Below are 16,494 nucleotides of genomic sequence, written 5' to 3'. Positions count from 1 at the left end.
ACCTCAGTTGAGAGTTTGCAAAAACATAAACAAAACGCAACAATTTATTCGCAGCACTTTTAATCAGCCAATTCAATTTCCATTGAGCTCAGCTCATCAGTCTCCAACATCCAGCAGTATCGCCCTTTGGTTTAACAAATTGTGCTAGCTCATCGCCTGCAACCCATTAAAGCTAGAGCTCTTAAGTCCGCGTTGGCCCTTCAGGGTTGCATTTGCTTTAGCCGGCGGATTAACGTGAGCTACAATATTACACACAAAAGAAAAAAATAGACGAAAACGAAAGCAACAACAATTGCTTATGGATTGTCAAGCAGATGCAGCGCAGCTACCCCTGGCAGAGAAATCCAACCACCCAAACTCATACCAAGCCAAAAACAATGCGACCGCAACAGCAACACTAACAACTCGAAAACTGTGTGTGTGTGTGTGTGTATGATTCTGCGTGTGCTGGTGTGTGTGCAATGCCAATGACATTTTTGTCCCATTCCACTCTCCTCGCTCCGCTCATTTTTCACATATTTTTGCCAAACTATTTTTGGAAGCATGTACATGAGGAATGACTCCTCCAGCTCTCTCCCTTTCTCTTCTTTTGTTGTTGCTGGCACTCGAAACCGTTAATTGGGTTTTATTTTTAATGATGTTTAGGCGCGACAGAAATGCGTTTCGAAGCCCACGCTGAGCATTCTTCCTCTACTTCTTCTTCTTCATTTTGGCATCTGCAAACAGAGAACTAACAATTATTTATTTAAAATTCGAAGGGTGTTTTCCATGATTAATGTTCCACACTCTCAGTCGGGCATGGAGTTTGTTTTACTTTTGCAGCTAGTGTGAAAAACAATTCAGCAGCTAATTGAGCAAGTGACGATGGAGACAAAAGTGTCTATGTGTGTGTGTGTGTCTGTGTGTATGTATATAAAGTGATTTAAAATGTGGATAACAGATAGTTAGTTAATAGAGTGCGGGTCTTAATGGTTTTACAATTAAATTTAACGGCACCAAATGAATGTGAGTATTAAGAGAGAGTATATGCATATATATACATATACATGTGCATTATATATACATTTACATACAAACATTACTGTATATATTTAGTTTTACTTATAGATCAATATCAATATTGGTAAACAGATTCAAAGTGGGCAGAAAAATCAAAATACCTTGCTGTAGTATTCCCCTAGTGCATATTACGCCAAACTCACCTGCACAACAGGTGTGTACTTGTCGTAGGGTCAGCAAAGCCAACGCAGGCAGCAGCTACTGTAAACGCATTGAATGCGAAGCAAAAAAGGCAAAACAAACACTTCCATTAAATTTACCTTTTGCACACCTACACGCGGGCCTCAGTCGACGTTGATCTCTAATTTATTATCAATGCAGAGTTGCAGTCGGCAGCAGCAGCGACGCTGGCAGCAGCAGAGTCAGATGTCGCTGCAAATGCCGACAAAGGCGTGCATGAACGAAAACAAAAACAAAAACCGGCTAATAGCAGACGAAATGCAAAGAGTGCGCCAGCTGGCGAAACGAAACACAGAGACCTCAGCAGAGGGAGAGAGCGAGAGAGAGCGCGAACGTGAGCACGACTGACGAGAGCGAACCAATTGGAAATGAAAAGGAACTAAGGAAAGTGCTTACGCTCACTGGAAACAGCACATTCGTTGTTATGCTAGGCAGCATTATGTTTCGTTAGCTACCATCCGTTCCGTCTTGTTGGTACGTTAGTTTGCGAGCGTTTGTCGTTAGCATCGGACGTGTGTCGTGTGCGATTTGAATTGATACGTTAAATTCTTACGCGAAAATCGGAGAACAATCGTAAGCGCGTTTCAAGCGTTGCAATTTTTTGGCGAATCATTTCCGCGTGCCAGCTCTAAATTAAATGCGCGACAAAGAGGCAACAGAAATCAAAGTATAATATTTAAGCTGACGAGCTGAGCGTTGCAATATTTGGCGCCGCGCGCGAAAAACTCATTAAAAAGTTCGACGCTTGACATGTTAAATATGCACAATAAACACGCGGCACAACAAGGCAAACATAATTAATTGCCCGCGCTCGTTTCAGTTGCTCTGTCTCTGTCTCTGTCGCTCTCGCTCTCTCTTACTCTGTCCTTCTTCCGTCTTGTTTACTTCTGTGCCCGCGTGTGTGTGTGTATGTGTGTGAGTGCGCCAGTGTCACTGTGTGCGTGTGTATTATTTAAAAATCAAAATAAATTGCATTGCAAGCATATTTAAATACGCATAAACTCTGAAGAGCTCAACGGGAGTTTGCGGTTTCAATTGTGAGTAAATAGCGAACAACAACAACTGAAACGCCAAACAACAACAACAACAACAACTGTCGCCGCTGCTGCTACTGCTTGTTGTGCGCGCAATTTCCGGTTTCCGTTTCCTTTACGCGACGTTCGCGAAGTTCTAAAAAAAAAAATTAAAAAAAAAAACATTGCTGCCCACCAAATTTGTTAACAGCAGCAATAACAGCAACAAAAAAGTGTTAAATAGCTGTAAAGATATCCAGTGTTGCCTGACCAAGCAAAGATTTGGAGCTATTTCGCCTGCAGCTGCAGCGTTGCCAATTCAAAATAATTGCCAAAAAATATAAGAAAAATTATTTTACTAGTAACAATAGCAACAGCTGATTGCTTACTGTTAAACCAAAAATATATAAAAAAATAAATAAAATAAAAAGTGCTGCCCACTTGGCGGCTGCTACTTTCATTTTTGCCGTAACAAAAACAAATTCAACACGGTGGACGCCGAACTGGCTCAAAGGAACAACAACACACTGAAACAGGTTGGTGGAGCTGGAATTTCTATTTCGCAAATGTTTTCACTCTTGAGTTTATTGTTTAGGGCCCAGTTACAGCAGCAAATATATTTATGCTAGACGTTCAGATAGCACTTAAAAGCAGTAAAGTCGAGTTAATAAATTAAAAAATAAATAAAATAATTAAAAAAATGTATTTATATTTTTTATTGTATCTATTTATTTCTTTGTAAATTAATTTAATGTTTAATCAATTTTAATAAATATTTGTATACTCTCAAATAAATCCTTAAATAATTAAAAAATTTTAAATATATATATATATTTTTTTTGAACAAAATAAAAATGATAAATAAACAATAATTAGCTTAAACTCTCAAATACTTTCAACAGAATTAAAGGATTTACGTTTTAAATGGTTTTTAGTAACAAGAAAATTGAAAGATCAACAAAATAATATCGTTTATTATGTAATAAAATTTACGCATATGAAAAAAAAAATAAGAAATAAAAAAAAATAATAATAATAAATAAAATTAATAAATAAATAAAAAAAAATGCATTACTGAAAAAAAAAATTAAATGCTTTTTGTAAAATTAAATTAAGTTAAAATTTATACTAATTTTTTTTATTAAAAAAATGAAAGTTAAAAATTAATTATTATTATTAGTATACGTGAAATTAAATGATTATATTTTTTATATCTTTATATATATCTTTGAATATCATTAACTCCACAATATTTATAAAAATGAAAGTTATTACATGATTTAATGAATGTCACCCGGTGCAGGGGCGCCTCTACAGGGTATACGCAAATGGTGGCGTGTAAGGACAAGCAATAAAATGCGCGCCAAAAAGCAGGCAACAAAAAGCGAAACGCAAAGGTGCGAGAGCGCAGCCAGAGACTGTAAAGGTGGGGCGGGCGGGCAGTGCAGGTGCGAAATGTTTATGTGGCACATAAAACTAGCGCGCACCGTGTCGCATTGTTGTTGGTATTCCCCAACTGGGAGTAGGGCTGCTGCTCAACGTCGCGACGTGTCGCGTCGCGCTAGGGTTGCCATTTTTATTTTATGAACTTTTATTATGTTTATTTGCTTTGGCTCTTGTTGTTTTTATTTTTGCATTTGCTTTTTATACTCGAGCGCCCAGCTGCCTGCTTGGCTGTTGTAAACAATAATCATAATAATCGTAATCACAGTCGCAGTCCACGTCGGCGTCGTCGTCGGCAGCGCAGCAGAGTTAACCAAACGTATCCAGTGTAAGCTCTGCTAGACTGGCGAATATCCTGTAAATAGTTTTGGATTTGGGGAATGCGAAAATTACTTAAGTAAAAGTTATTTTAGTTTGTTTACTAAATTGAATGATTTTTAAGTGAACAATCTTTGTAGTGAATTTGGCAATATATGAATATTCCAGGAATTCAAAATTCTAAGGGATAAAGACAAGAAAAAACATAATTTGTAATTCATATTACTCACATTACATAAAACCTATAAATAATAGAGTGGGGAAACATATTAAATGATTTATTTTTCCTATGATAATTGAATGTATTAAATTAAATTTTAATATGATTTTATTATATCTAAAAAAAAGAAGCAACATTTAAATATAATTTTTAAATATATTTGTTTTATTACATCATTTTAGTATAAATATTTGCATATGATTTTATTATATCTAAAAAAAAAAAGAAACAATTAAATACCATATTTTAAAATATAAAATATTTTAATATTTAATTATATACAATTGTAAAAATAAACCACAATATAAATTTAGTTTATCATACATTTGTAAGGTTTTCCTCATGCTGCCTCTCATCTCTTACATACCATCACATACTCACATCATGCCCACTTTAATTGCACTTGTCTGTGTGGAGGGTATGAAGAGCGGGTAATAGGACTAAAGCGACGCGTGTTTCAGGCACTTCGTGTTGCTTGTTTTTAGACGCTTTCGCACGTTTGTTCGCACCTAGTCAAGCGCTTGCACGGCAACAGCACTCATACAATAGGCAGACACACGCACGCACACACGCACGCACACACGCACACACACACGCACGCACAGTCGCTGTTGTTGTGCGCCTTGCACTAAATTGCGCACAATTGAAAGCATACTTTCAGTCCGGCTGCGAGCATTTAGTGTGCACTTCTTGGCTAACGCGCACGCTAACAGAATTTGAATGCAAATGTCGCCTGAGCCATCATCTACTCAGGCTCTGGTCTCTGCCTCTCGCAGCTCCTGTGCTTTATTTATCGCACTTTCCTGTTGGCTCTCTCAACTCAACTGTGGCATTCTTTTTAGGCGTCCCAGGGATATTTGCCTGCTCTGACGTTGCTTTTGTTTGTCATTTTATTCTTCTTCTTCTTCTTAAAAAAAGGTTGTATTTTTTATTTATTCAACATTACATTTAGCTGACCTTTCATTTCGAGTTAACAATATAATATTCAGTTATTGTTTGTCTGAATTATATTTTGAATGAATATGATTTCTTAGGAAATAAATTCAAAAATTTTTGTTTTAAAATTCCATTATATTTTGCAGTTATTTTTTCAATTTAAATGGATGCTCTAAAATTCTTAAAATGCAGCTGGAAGCATTGAAGGTTGATCTTTTATTTAAGAGATATATATGTATATATTTTTTATATAATTAATTTTAAGAATTGTAATCAATTATATTAATTATATTAAGTACTATCTAAAATATTATAATGTTATATATCTAATTTAATATATGATTTCTGCTTCTGTTTACGATCATAAGGAATTCTGTCCATAATTATTTTTAAATTTTCTTGTCGAAATAAAATTCAAAATAATACAGAAAAAGTTTATTAAAAAAAGGAATATTGAATAAAATAAAATAAAATATATTTATTTTTTACGGAATACTGAATAAGTCAGAGCTCAGTAATTAGATAATACTATATATACATATTATTTTGTAGTGCTGATAATAAATCATTTACTTGGTCCTTTCATCGTCTGATGGAATAATTATAAATAAAATAAAAACATTCGTAAATAAAAGAGTTTAATTCAAAGCACATACAGCTTGAAAAAATCGGCGCAGGGCTTTAAGCTTCTGCCTCCTAAATGTTGAATTTATCGAATTTTATTAAAGCTTTATTTTAAACTTTGTATAAAACAATAGACAGTATAAGACATTTAAGAGTAGGTTCAAGAAATCAATTCAATGAAGTTCTCTATAAATAGCAAACAATTATAAAGTCAAACAATTATAAAGTCGCAGTCTGAAAAAATAGCAAAACATCAAATAAAAACTGCTTCAGGCTTCCATTTGAACAAATATTCGGATATTTAATAAAATTTAAATGCTTTGGCAATTCTATTTATAGACATTCATAATTGCATATTTGCTTCGTTACAAACGCTTTCACTTTGAAATGTTGCTAATGATTTGCCATTTTGATGATGCCATCAAAATTCCTCAGCAGCTAATTGAACCTAATACGCTAAATCAATAATATTAAGACAGGAGGTCAAACAATGCATGTCTGCGCACTGCTGAGTGGTTGAGTGTATATATGTATGCGTGTGTGCCTGTGTGTGTGTGCGCGTGTGTGTGTGTGCGTATTTGTGTGTGGCTGCTGAGGCATAATTTCATTAGATTGGCCCTGGCCATAAGGCTTATCGACTACGTGGCTTAATTAGATTAATGAAAAATAGGCTTAGCGAACGAGAGTGGCTTAAAGCCATTGTGTTCAAGCCAAATAATGAATTCACTCACGCATTTCACTTCAACTGATGGAATATAACTTAAAGTTTTCCTAAGAAAATTGCATGAAAATTGCATGAAATATTTGAGAATTGAATTCAAGCATAACCGCAAAAGTCTTCAAGTCTTCATTATACAACGCTCGGCTGCCATTTGCCAGTCACTAATAAGGAGAGCAGCCAAAGCCAAAGGAAACTTATGGCCAAACATTTTTGGGCTGGCCAACAAATTTGTCGAACTGTTTCAAACTGAACGCTGTCCGTGACACACAACAAATGAGGATGGAATTCCCGTTTTGTTGTCGTTGTTGTTGTTGTAATATCCAGTCTCTAGTACATAAGACCCGAGGCTCCAAGCTCATAGCTCCGAGTTCCATGTTCCATTGCTGCAAGCATTTTATGTTTTCAAATTAATTTTAAACAATTTTCTTCATTTTCCTTTTATTTGTTTTTTTTTTTTTCGTTTTCGTTTTTCGTTTTCTATGCCCCGCTTGACTTTTCGCTGGCAAAGTTGTGCGCGAGTGAGAGTTTTTGACATAATCTATTATAAGCGCTTATAATAATTTCAGCTTCAAGTTTTCTCTCAGTCTTGTGGGGTGGGCCAGCCAGCTGGGGGCTGCTTTTAATTGTAGGCGTGGCTAGACTTAACGAGACCAGTTTTGAAATGTGCGCCAGGGGTGTGATTTCCTGGTGGGCAAATGTTAACAGAATTTAATTAATATTTATGCATGTATTCCAGACGCGTTTGCTGCCCAAATCAAGCCCAAGCCGAAAGCAAGAAAGTGTTGCCAAAGGTCTGCTAAAAGTGTTGGGCAATTTGCGAATCTACTTGGTCAAATGTAGCAGCATTAATAAATCACGATAAAATTCACAAAAGTTACCTTCGAAATCACTGTGGCTGCCACTTGCGGTTCTTTTTACACACGCCCACACACACAAACACACACACACACACATAGGGCCAGCTTATGACAGTGACTTATTGTAGGCAGCTTTTAGGTAGCATTATGAAAGGGAATGTGTCTGTGTGTGTGCTCATAAATTTAATAAAACAAAAACTTAAGTAACTGTGAGGGCTGTGAAGGCAAAGACTCAGCATTTTGTTACTTAAATTGGAAATAATTTCATTTAAAAATGTAAAAATAGAGAAATGAATTTAATTTTGTAGTATGAATGAAATTTTGTTGCAAATGTCGAAGAAGTGCTTAAATTATATTAAACAGTTTTCTTCTTTTATTTACTTAAATTGAAAAAAATTTGCCTTTCCTTTTTTTTTTGGTAATATGATAAAATTTTACAGAATTATGTCGTGCTAACTCTTAAGAGAGCTTAATCTAAGACAAAAAATTTTAAGCGTATATAAAAAAATAATAATAATATATATATATAATATATATATAATATATATGAACTTCTGCTATTAACTACTATTATATAATACAAGACTTTTAATTATATCAAACAGGGTTCCTTTATGATTTGTATTATTTACTTAAATTAAAAAAAAGAAAACAAAAATGTTTCTTTTTTATTGATAAAATATTTGCGGAATTCTGTTTTGCTAACTTTAAGATAGTTTAAATTAAACCAAGATTAATAATCATGTTTTTTAAACATAATTCATAAAATAATTAATTTTACATAAATCACTAAATAAATAATAATTATTAAATAATTATAAATAAACAAATAATAAGAAAAATAAAAATAAATAATAAATTATTATACATAAATCATTAAATAATGATATAATAAAAAAAATAAATAATATGTAAAATCTATAGAAAATTATAGCACAGGAGACATTTGTTAGGAGCAATATGCCTGGTTGGGTAAGCTATTTTCATGAGAATTTAATTACTCTAGGCAGTTTGGACTTTGTCTTCAATTTTAGGAACCTGGAGATTTTACTTTAAATCTTTATATCTACTGTTTATTGCAAATCACTTTCGCTCTTTAAACTAATTTTCTCTTTATTTTTTGCTTATCCTTTTGAGGCATTAAAACATCGCGTTTAATCGGCATATTTTGATAGTTTTATATTATGTATACAATACATATAAAGATATATACATATAGGTATATATATTATACACTCGCACAGTTCATGTGCAATATGCGAAGAGTCGCTTTTAGCTAAAAATTTTGCCAGTGTCGGTGCCAAAAAATGCAAATTTAAAATGCGTTGGCATGTCAAAAATCCACACATACTCACACACACACACTCACACACACACACACATGCCTGGAGTGTGGCACAGGGTGCAGCTGCAGACAGTGGCACAAGGGGGCCAAATGCGATGAAAATCGATAAACGAGACACAAGTGTGTGTGTGTGTGTGTGAGTGTATGTGTGTGTGTCTGCGCTTGTCGAGGGTTAAGCTTTTAGTAGTATCTTTTGCTATGCAACTTCCATACACGATTTTGGCAAGCGTACAACAAAACGTATAAGAGACAAAGAGGGAGAGGGAGTGCGAGGCATAGAGAGCGCAATAGAGTGAGCGAAAAGAGAGCTGGCAACAAATAGCTTAATAGGAAATAGCGTAAAAGCGTCGCCAGAATCGCCCTAACTATAGATACATATACATATATATACCCATATATACACATACATATATGTATATGCATGTGCACACATACATACATATATATGTATATAGTTATATGTGGGAGGCAGCGCTGATAAGGCGCATGGGGGTGCCCATGGAATGGGCTGGCGTGGGCGGGGCTTGCACATAACTGTGCTAGCGAAAAAATCCTTGCACGTATCGCGCTCAAGAAATCGGCAAACGCATTGGCATGTCCTTTCCATCCATTGTTGTAGCTGTGATGCTTCTTCATTTCGTTGCTCTTCTTGCTAATGTTGTTGTAGTTGTAGTTGTTGTTGTTGTTGTTGTTGTTGTGGCTGTGTAAGGGTTAAGGCGTATCGGAAAGGGGTGCAGCAGCGGAGCTCGCTTATCGGATAATGTCGCCCCTCGCACTGTGACTGTGTCTGTCTCGCTGTGTGGCATTAGTCAAATGCAAATTTTTATGGCAGCCCTCTGTCTGTTTACTGGCAGCGCCGATAAGCGCCTCGCATAAGCATATACCCCAAATGGATTTTCAGTACCAGGGCGGGCTAAGAGGAAGGAAACTGCTCCCGCAGCATTTAAAGAAGCCCCCAAATTACAATGTATTCGGGCAGATTAGCGCATGTGAAAGTGAAACAGGTGTTGCTAAACATTGAATATTTTGTGAAAAAACGTTGCCAAATCGCTGATAATTGGAATCACTGATGGTTTAGATGTTGAAAACAAGCTGAAAGGATTTTAATATATTTATTAGAAAAAAAAAAAAAATTATATGAAATTATATTATTTTTATATTTTATTTATTATTATTATTATTTATTTATTTTTTTTCTTTTGCTAAAAGAGTTATAAGAAAATTTTGTTTGCCAAAAGAAAACAAACTTAAAACAAAGAAAATAAACAAACGAATTTAAATGTAGTCGTTATATATATAAAAATACAAAATTAAAAAAATATAATATAATAAGATATAAATAATTAATAATAAGAATATGAAGCCAAAGCTGCAGACAGAAATTTCATAAAACAAAAATTTGCATGAGTTTAATTTAATATTTTATATTATTAGTATTTAGTATTAATTTGGATTATTAACGAATATTATTTTTATAAACAAAATTAAAAAAAAAAAAAAAACATATTTTTGTGTTATTAAAAAAAAAGGATTTTTAATTATTAATATTATATAATAAAAATAAAAAATAATTATGACTTATTAATTTGAATATAAAAATCAAATCTTAATTTTTACTTTCAACTTTCAAATTTTTGTATATAAATTCCTATACTTTGATGCCAAATTTTATTTGTTTTGCTTATACTAAATTTACATAGGGCTTAAAAGAAAAAAAAAAAAAAAAAAAAAAAATAGTACCACTCTACGTATATTTAAATATATATATTTTTTATTAATAATAAAATATGGTTATTCAAAACCTTTTCTGCTTAAGATAAACCTTAGAACCTAGCGAATATGGCATTCGCTTAATCTCTCAATTTTTAAAGTATGTTCTTTAAAATTGCTGAAGCATCAGCATCCGCAACGGCTCCAACAACAGCAACAACAACAATCGCATTACCGTCTAACGGAAGCCGCCACAAATGAACAACATTGCCACGACCTTCCCAGCAGTGCCGACGTCTGCCCACTTCCCGAAGGGGCAGGCTGCATCACGCGCCCCGAAGTAGGCAATAAGCAACGTGTTTGTGTATGTGGCACAAACATTTTAGCGTATTTTTATTACACATGCAGGCGAGTACGTCTCTCTCTCTCTGTGTGTGTGTGTGTGTGAGAGTGTGTGTGTAAGTGTATGTCGACAGACTCATTGCTAAATTTATGAAAATTTTTGCCCTCTGATATGGGAAGCTGGAAAGCTGAGGGTTGGGCTGAAAAACATTAGCACCCAATAGAGTTTAATGCGTGCGTGTCAGCCTACAATGTTGTACAAGTATATGTGTATGTGTGTGTGTGTGTGCTTGTGTGTGTGTGTAGAGTGTAACCCCCAGCGGATGTGTATCCTGTCTGCGTGTGGCCCCAGCTGTCGGGCTCCTGATGCCGACGCCGATGCCGATGCCAATGCCAATGCCTAACGTCAACGCTGCCAACGCCAGCGCCAATTTGCGGCTTAACATCTTTGAATTATTGAGGCGCGTTGGGGTCGGCACAGACACACACAAACACACTCACACACACACACACACCCATCTCTATACAGCGAAAGCCAGTGGAGGTTTCCCATCAGTTCCTTTAGTCGCTCAGTCCAGCTCAGTTTTGCGTGCTTTTGGCCAAATTAAAATTTTATCAAAATGAAATTTGCGGTTTTTGTGTGTTTAGTTTCAAATTTTTGAAGTGATTTTTCGTTGCTTGTCTGCTGAATAATGTTGTTGTTGTTGTTTGTGCTGCTGTTTGTTGTTGTTGCTGCTGTCGTGTCCCCTGCTGCGTTTGGCATTTCCTGAGGCTGAGCGGAAGTTTTGGTTTATGAAAGCTGGCAGCGAGAGATATGCTCGGCGAATATTTTAGTTTCGACAACAAAAGCGCGATTCCAAAATCGACTGGCTAAACGTAGACTTTGGTATTCTTGTGTGGCTGCATATTAAATGAGCATTGGGTATTTGCCCTGGGAGTGGCAGTGTGTGGGTCAGTTTGTATTTGTGTGTGTGTGTATAGAGTAAACATTAAGTATACGCCTCGCATAAATAGAAAATGCGGCGAGCCAGTCGGCAAATGTTTATATTCAAATTGATATTGACATAGTAGCTGTTGCAATTGAAAAGAGAGCAGAAAAAAATGAAGATTGAATTCTGTGATGAAATATAAAATTTAAATGTGTATAGTTGGGTGTACCTGTATGTAAAGTAGTGGTAGATTTTCTTTAAAGATTAGCTGAACTGAGTGAGGAGTAACTCAGACAGAGTTCTGTAAGCTTTTTTACCCATATAGCTATAGCTAAAAAAAAATGTTTATATGAGATCTTTAAATAGATATTATAAGGCAAAAGTACTTGAATAGCTTTATATTTTGTACTAGAATAAAATACTTTATTTAAGAATTTGTCATGACTCACTCTAATTTTCAAAAATTTATAAAAATCTAAAAATTATTTTACCCATAGCCTAACTTTATTATAGACTTTACAAAAAGTTCTATAAAAGAGCTCACTTAACTCTTTCTCTTCTACTTTCACTTCCTTTACTTAACAACTCCTGCAAGAAATCAAGAAAATGTAATACATCTTCAGCCACAACCGATTGTCAAAGGCTCAAAGTAAACATCGGACATCTCTCGGGATTATAAATAAAACATTTTGTGTTTTTATAGCCGCATGCTCGATGCCCAGCCTAACCTAACAAAAATGTTGTTCAACTGTTTGGCCGTTCATTAATTCAATTCAATTCCATGGCATTCAATGCCATTTGCTTATAGATGAGCACGATTATAATTCACTTTTAATAACGATTTTCTGTGCCGTCAGCTACTTTCTCAGGGCTTGTAAATCTCGTTTTATGCCCCAAAACGAAAACTTTACTGACATATTTTCATATAATCTGCACCTTTATTGTCTCATCTTTGGCTATCTGCCTCGCTCTGCCGCTCTGCCTTCCACTTGCTCTTACTCTGTTTCTTTATCTTTCTTTAATTTTTTTTTCTTGCTCTGTTTTCGCTTTGGCCCTCGCCTTGCCTCGCACTTGTGTTTACATTACACTTTAACTAAGCCGCCTAAAATTATGCAATAAACTTTACTTTTACGTGTCTCCCAACCACTTGGCATGTGCCTGCCGCTATGCCCAGCACCCCTCATCCCCTTTCGTATATTTATTTATATTGTGTGCTGTTTTGTTATTCGTGTTTTTGTTTTTTGTTTTTTTTGTTTTTTCTTTTTGGCCGCTGCCGCTCTTATCCTTGCGATTTTTGATGTTCGCGCATTGTAGCTCGTTAGAGCGGCCAGCGCGGTGGGCGGAATAGGGAATTGGTAGCCGGAGCTGGGAGCTGAGCGCTGAGAACTGGGGGGCCAAGATGCCAGCGCGGCGTTGCAAATCTTATTTGATGATGCCACGGCAAATACTTTAATTTATGCAGTAATCCTATTACAAAAAAACAGCAACAACAACAGAAGCAGCAGCAGCAGCGACAAACGGGACGAGCTTGATGGCAACCATAAAACAAAACAATAGAAGAAGAAGAAAAAAAAAAACATTCCACATAAGGCACTGATCGACTGACAGTTACTCTTTATTTTATACTTTAAGTATATTGTTTGTATAAAAATTGTGAATTAAAATTAAAACTAATAATATGTGTATTTAAAAATATATATATTTTTCTTTTAAATACCACTTAAATTAAAAATATAACTCAATTAATTGTTTTTATCAGTTTTAGATTATATATTATAAGTTTTTTTTTTCTATAATTAAAAAAAAAACTGATTAGAACTTCATATTATATATAATATTAAATATTATATAATTTATTAATATGTACTAGATTTTGAATTAAACCAATTCTTTATTTAAAAAAACTTTTTACAAAATTCAGCTATGAAAAAGTTTTGGTTTTATTTAATATATTAAATTTTAGGTAATTTTTAATTTATTTCATTTCAATTCAGTTTTTTTTTTTTTAATAATATCTATGCTATTCAAAATTAATTTTTATAAATAAATTTTAATTTTAATTTTAATAATTATATTTCCCTATATTTTACTATCTCAATTTTATTTATATATAAAATCACTTACCAAAATATCTTATTATTATTATTATTTTTTTTAAATTTATTTATTATAGCCATCCTTATCCCTAACATACATTACAACTCAGTGGAGTATTCTTATTGCCTTCGTTTACAGGGTATAACGAGGACAGTGACAACAACATTGCATTTATGCCTTGACTAGATTTTTACTTTCTTTGCCCAGTTGGTTGAGCATTTTATTTTGTTTTCATTTCGTGGACCAACACCAAGAACCTGTGCCCAATTCCAGGCCTTCCTAGCCACGCCCACAGCCCACAGCCCCCAGCCCAGCGCCCATCGCCCATCGCCCAACCCCTTAGTTCATAGCCGATGCGACTCATTTGCATTTTCTGCGCGTTTGCCTTTGGGTTCTGGTATTTTGCTTCTCTTCTTCTTCTACTCTTCTCATTTTTTTTTCGCTGTTGTTGTCTTTTGTATTTTCATTTTGTGCGCCTTTAGCTTTGCTATTTGCCGCATCTTCGCGTCTTAGCAGCAATTCAATTTATTTTAATTTCTGCTTTTAACACAAAAAATTACCAATTCAATTTTATGACTTTATTCCATGCGCCCACCGTGGCCCCCGTGGCCCGCTGGCCCTGTGGCACGGCCACGTGGAGCATTTCACAAAAGCAGCTGCCATAGATCTGCAGCTCGCTTGACACCGAATCGTAGCAAATGCCGCAAAGAAGAAGACAAAATACAACACAACAAAACGTGCAACGCGCACGGGCAGGAGCAGGAGCAGGAGCAGGAGCTTTCAGCACTTGTCTATATATAAGAGTTTAAATATATATATAATACATATACATCTATCTATATGTAGATATATCTCTCTATATATATCAGCTTTATTGCAAGTTGTTTGCTATTTTTTGTATTTTTCGGAGTTTTTTTTTTTCCGCTCAGTTCCTTAGTTTCTCAATGCAAACAGCTGCCTCAGCTCCTGCCTGCTCTCGGTCGCTTGTCATCTTGTATCGCACTATGCAAATCACTTTATAAATAAATTTGTGAAGCGTTTGGCAAACTTTACTCAGCTCAGTATGTGCTCTTAGCTACACGATTCTCAGCTAGCTCTCCAGCTCCTGAGCCCTCCTCTGCTGCTACTCATTCGCTTGTCTCTCAGCTCACATTGAAAATCAGCTTAAATCGATGCAAGTGTTAATGGAATGGGGCTGTCTATGCTGCCAGCTGGAGTTGGATAGAATTTAGGGGCGGGTGGGAGAGGGGGCTGCTGTACGTGACTCAGTGCTTGTAAGCTAATCGGATAATATATCTTGGGGCTTGTTCATTGTGCATTGGCAGTAAGCGTATATAGATGTATGTACATTGGGTTCAAGTAAATAGTTTAGCAAGTAGGTGATATATAGACCAATATTATTAATCTACTTTAAATAATTTATATTTGGCCTGCGCGAAAATCATCTACAATGTACCTTCAATTCATTAGCCATTGAAAAACAGACAAACAATGAATGCGAGCAAGTGAGCTGCCTAAACAGTCAATCAAAATGCTTGGGCTGTGATGGCACGTCAAAGGAATAACATCAAACATTAATAAGCAGCTCAATACTCCACCTCTCTCTCTCACTCTCTCTTTCTCTCTCTCTCTCTGAACGTGACACTTTTTGCCGCTGAACTTATGTAAAACACGTCAGAACAGCGGAAACCTTTACCAAAGGGAGCCGACTGATGGCAGCTCACTCAATCAATGATGATGCCGCGTCCCGCATTCCGCTTTCCCTGCCCACATTTGTCTCTCATTTTAGCTGGGGGCGTGGCATGGCGATAAAAAGCAAATATAGTCAGTCATAAACATTTCATGAAGACACAACAACAACAATAACAACAACAACAACAGCGCAAAAATACGTAAAAATAACTGAAGTAAGCAGAAAGTTGCTGCGTTTATCAAGGATGAACTGCAGTAAAAATGGGGCTAGGTAATAAAAGCAGCCAAGGCAGGAGAAAGTCAGCAGCAAAACAGGATGTGGACGAAGTCTACTGAAATGATGTAGAATAAACAAAAATGTAATATGCCCGCCGGTCACAGAGAATACAGAGCACAGAGCACTGAGGATAGAGCTCAGCTCAGCGCGGCTCAGCTCGGCCAACGTTTAGAAGGAGGCGAAGAACATGTGGCAACGCCGCAACACCAGCTGCCCTGGGTTATCCAACACTGACGCTCGCTCCCTTGGCCAATTGTTAAACACCGAGAGACTAGACAAAGATACAGTGACAAAACCAAAAGATGTTCGACATTTACACACGGAATTGCTGGAGTCTGAGTGCATAAAGTCGCGGCACAAGCGAAAACCAATTTCGTGTTGGTCTTTAAATGGCGAAACACAGACTGACAGCAGCAGCAGCAGCAGGAGAAGAAGCAGCAGCAGGAGCAGCAGCAGAAGGAGGACTGCCATCAGCAGTTGCCTCCTGCTCTAACGTTTGGCTTGTTGTTATTTTGGCATTGGTTAAAATGTAAATTTTATCTGCACGTTAAATGGCTATAGAAACAGATACAGCTATAGATTTAGCTATAGATACAGCTACAGCTACCGCTTCAACTTCAGCTCCAGCCAATGCGATTTTTATGTGACAGAAAATCTGTGGGAAATGCTTTTGCTATTGGCTTTGCTCTATCTTTTCTTTTCTTTATGGCGAATCGTTGAGCAAAACTAAA

The 16,494-nt window shown here is 35.8% G+C and overlaps 1 protein-coding gene across 1 annotated transcript in view; it reads left to right on the top strand.

Annotated features, from left to right (window-relative positions):
- The first annotated feature begins 1,706 nt into the window (after window positions 1-1,706).
- LOC6580482 (hemicentin-1) overlaps window positions 1,707-16,494 on the top strand; it is a 206,323-nt gene continuing 191,535 nt past the window's right edge. The window contains exon 1 of the mRNA XM_002006284.4: window positions 1,707-2,788. The gene's annotated coding sequence lies outside the window, so the exon portion shown is untranslated. The remainder of the gene's footprint in view (window positions 2,789-16,494) is intronic.

Source organism: Drosophila mojavensis, unplaced genomic scaffold (genome assembly GCF_018153725.1).
Source record: "Drosophila mojavensis isolate 15081-1352.22 unplaced genomic scaffold, ASM1815372v1 contig_81, whole genome shotgun sequence".
NCBI classification, from domain to species: domain Eukaryota; kingdom Metazoa; phylum Arthropoda; class Insecta; order Diptera; family Drosophilidae; genus Drosophila; species Drosophila mojavensis.
Note: the sequence above shows the minus strand (reverse complement) of the source record. Positions and strands in the feature narration are given on the sequence as shown.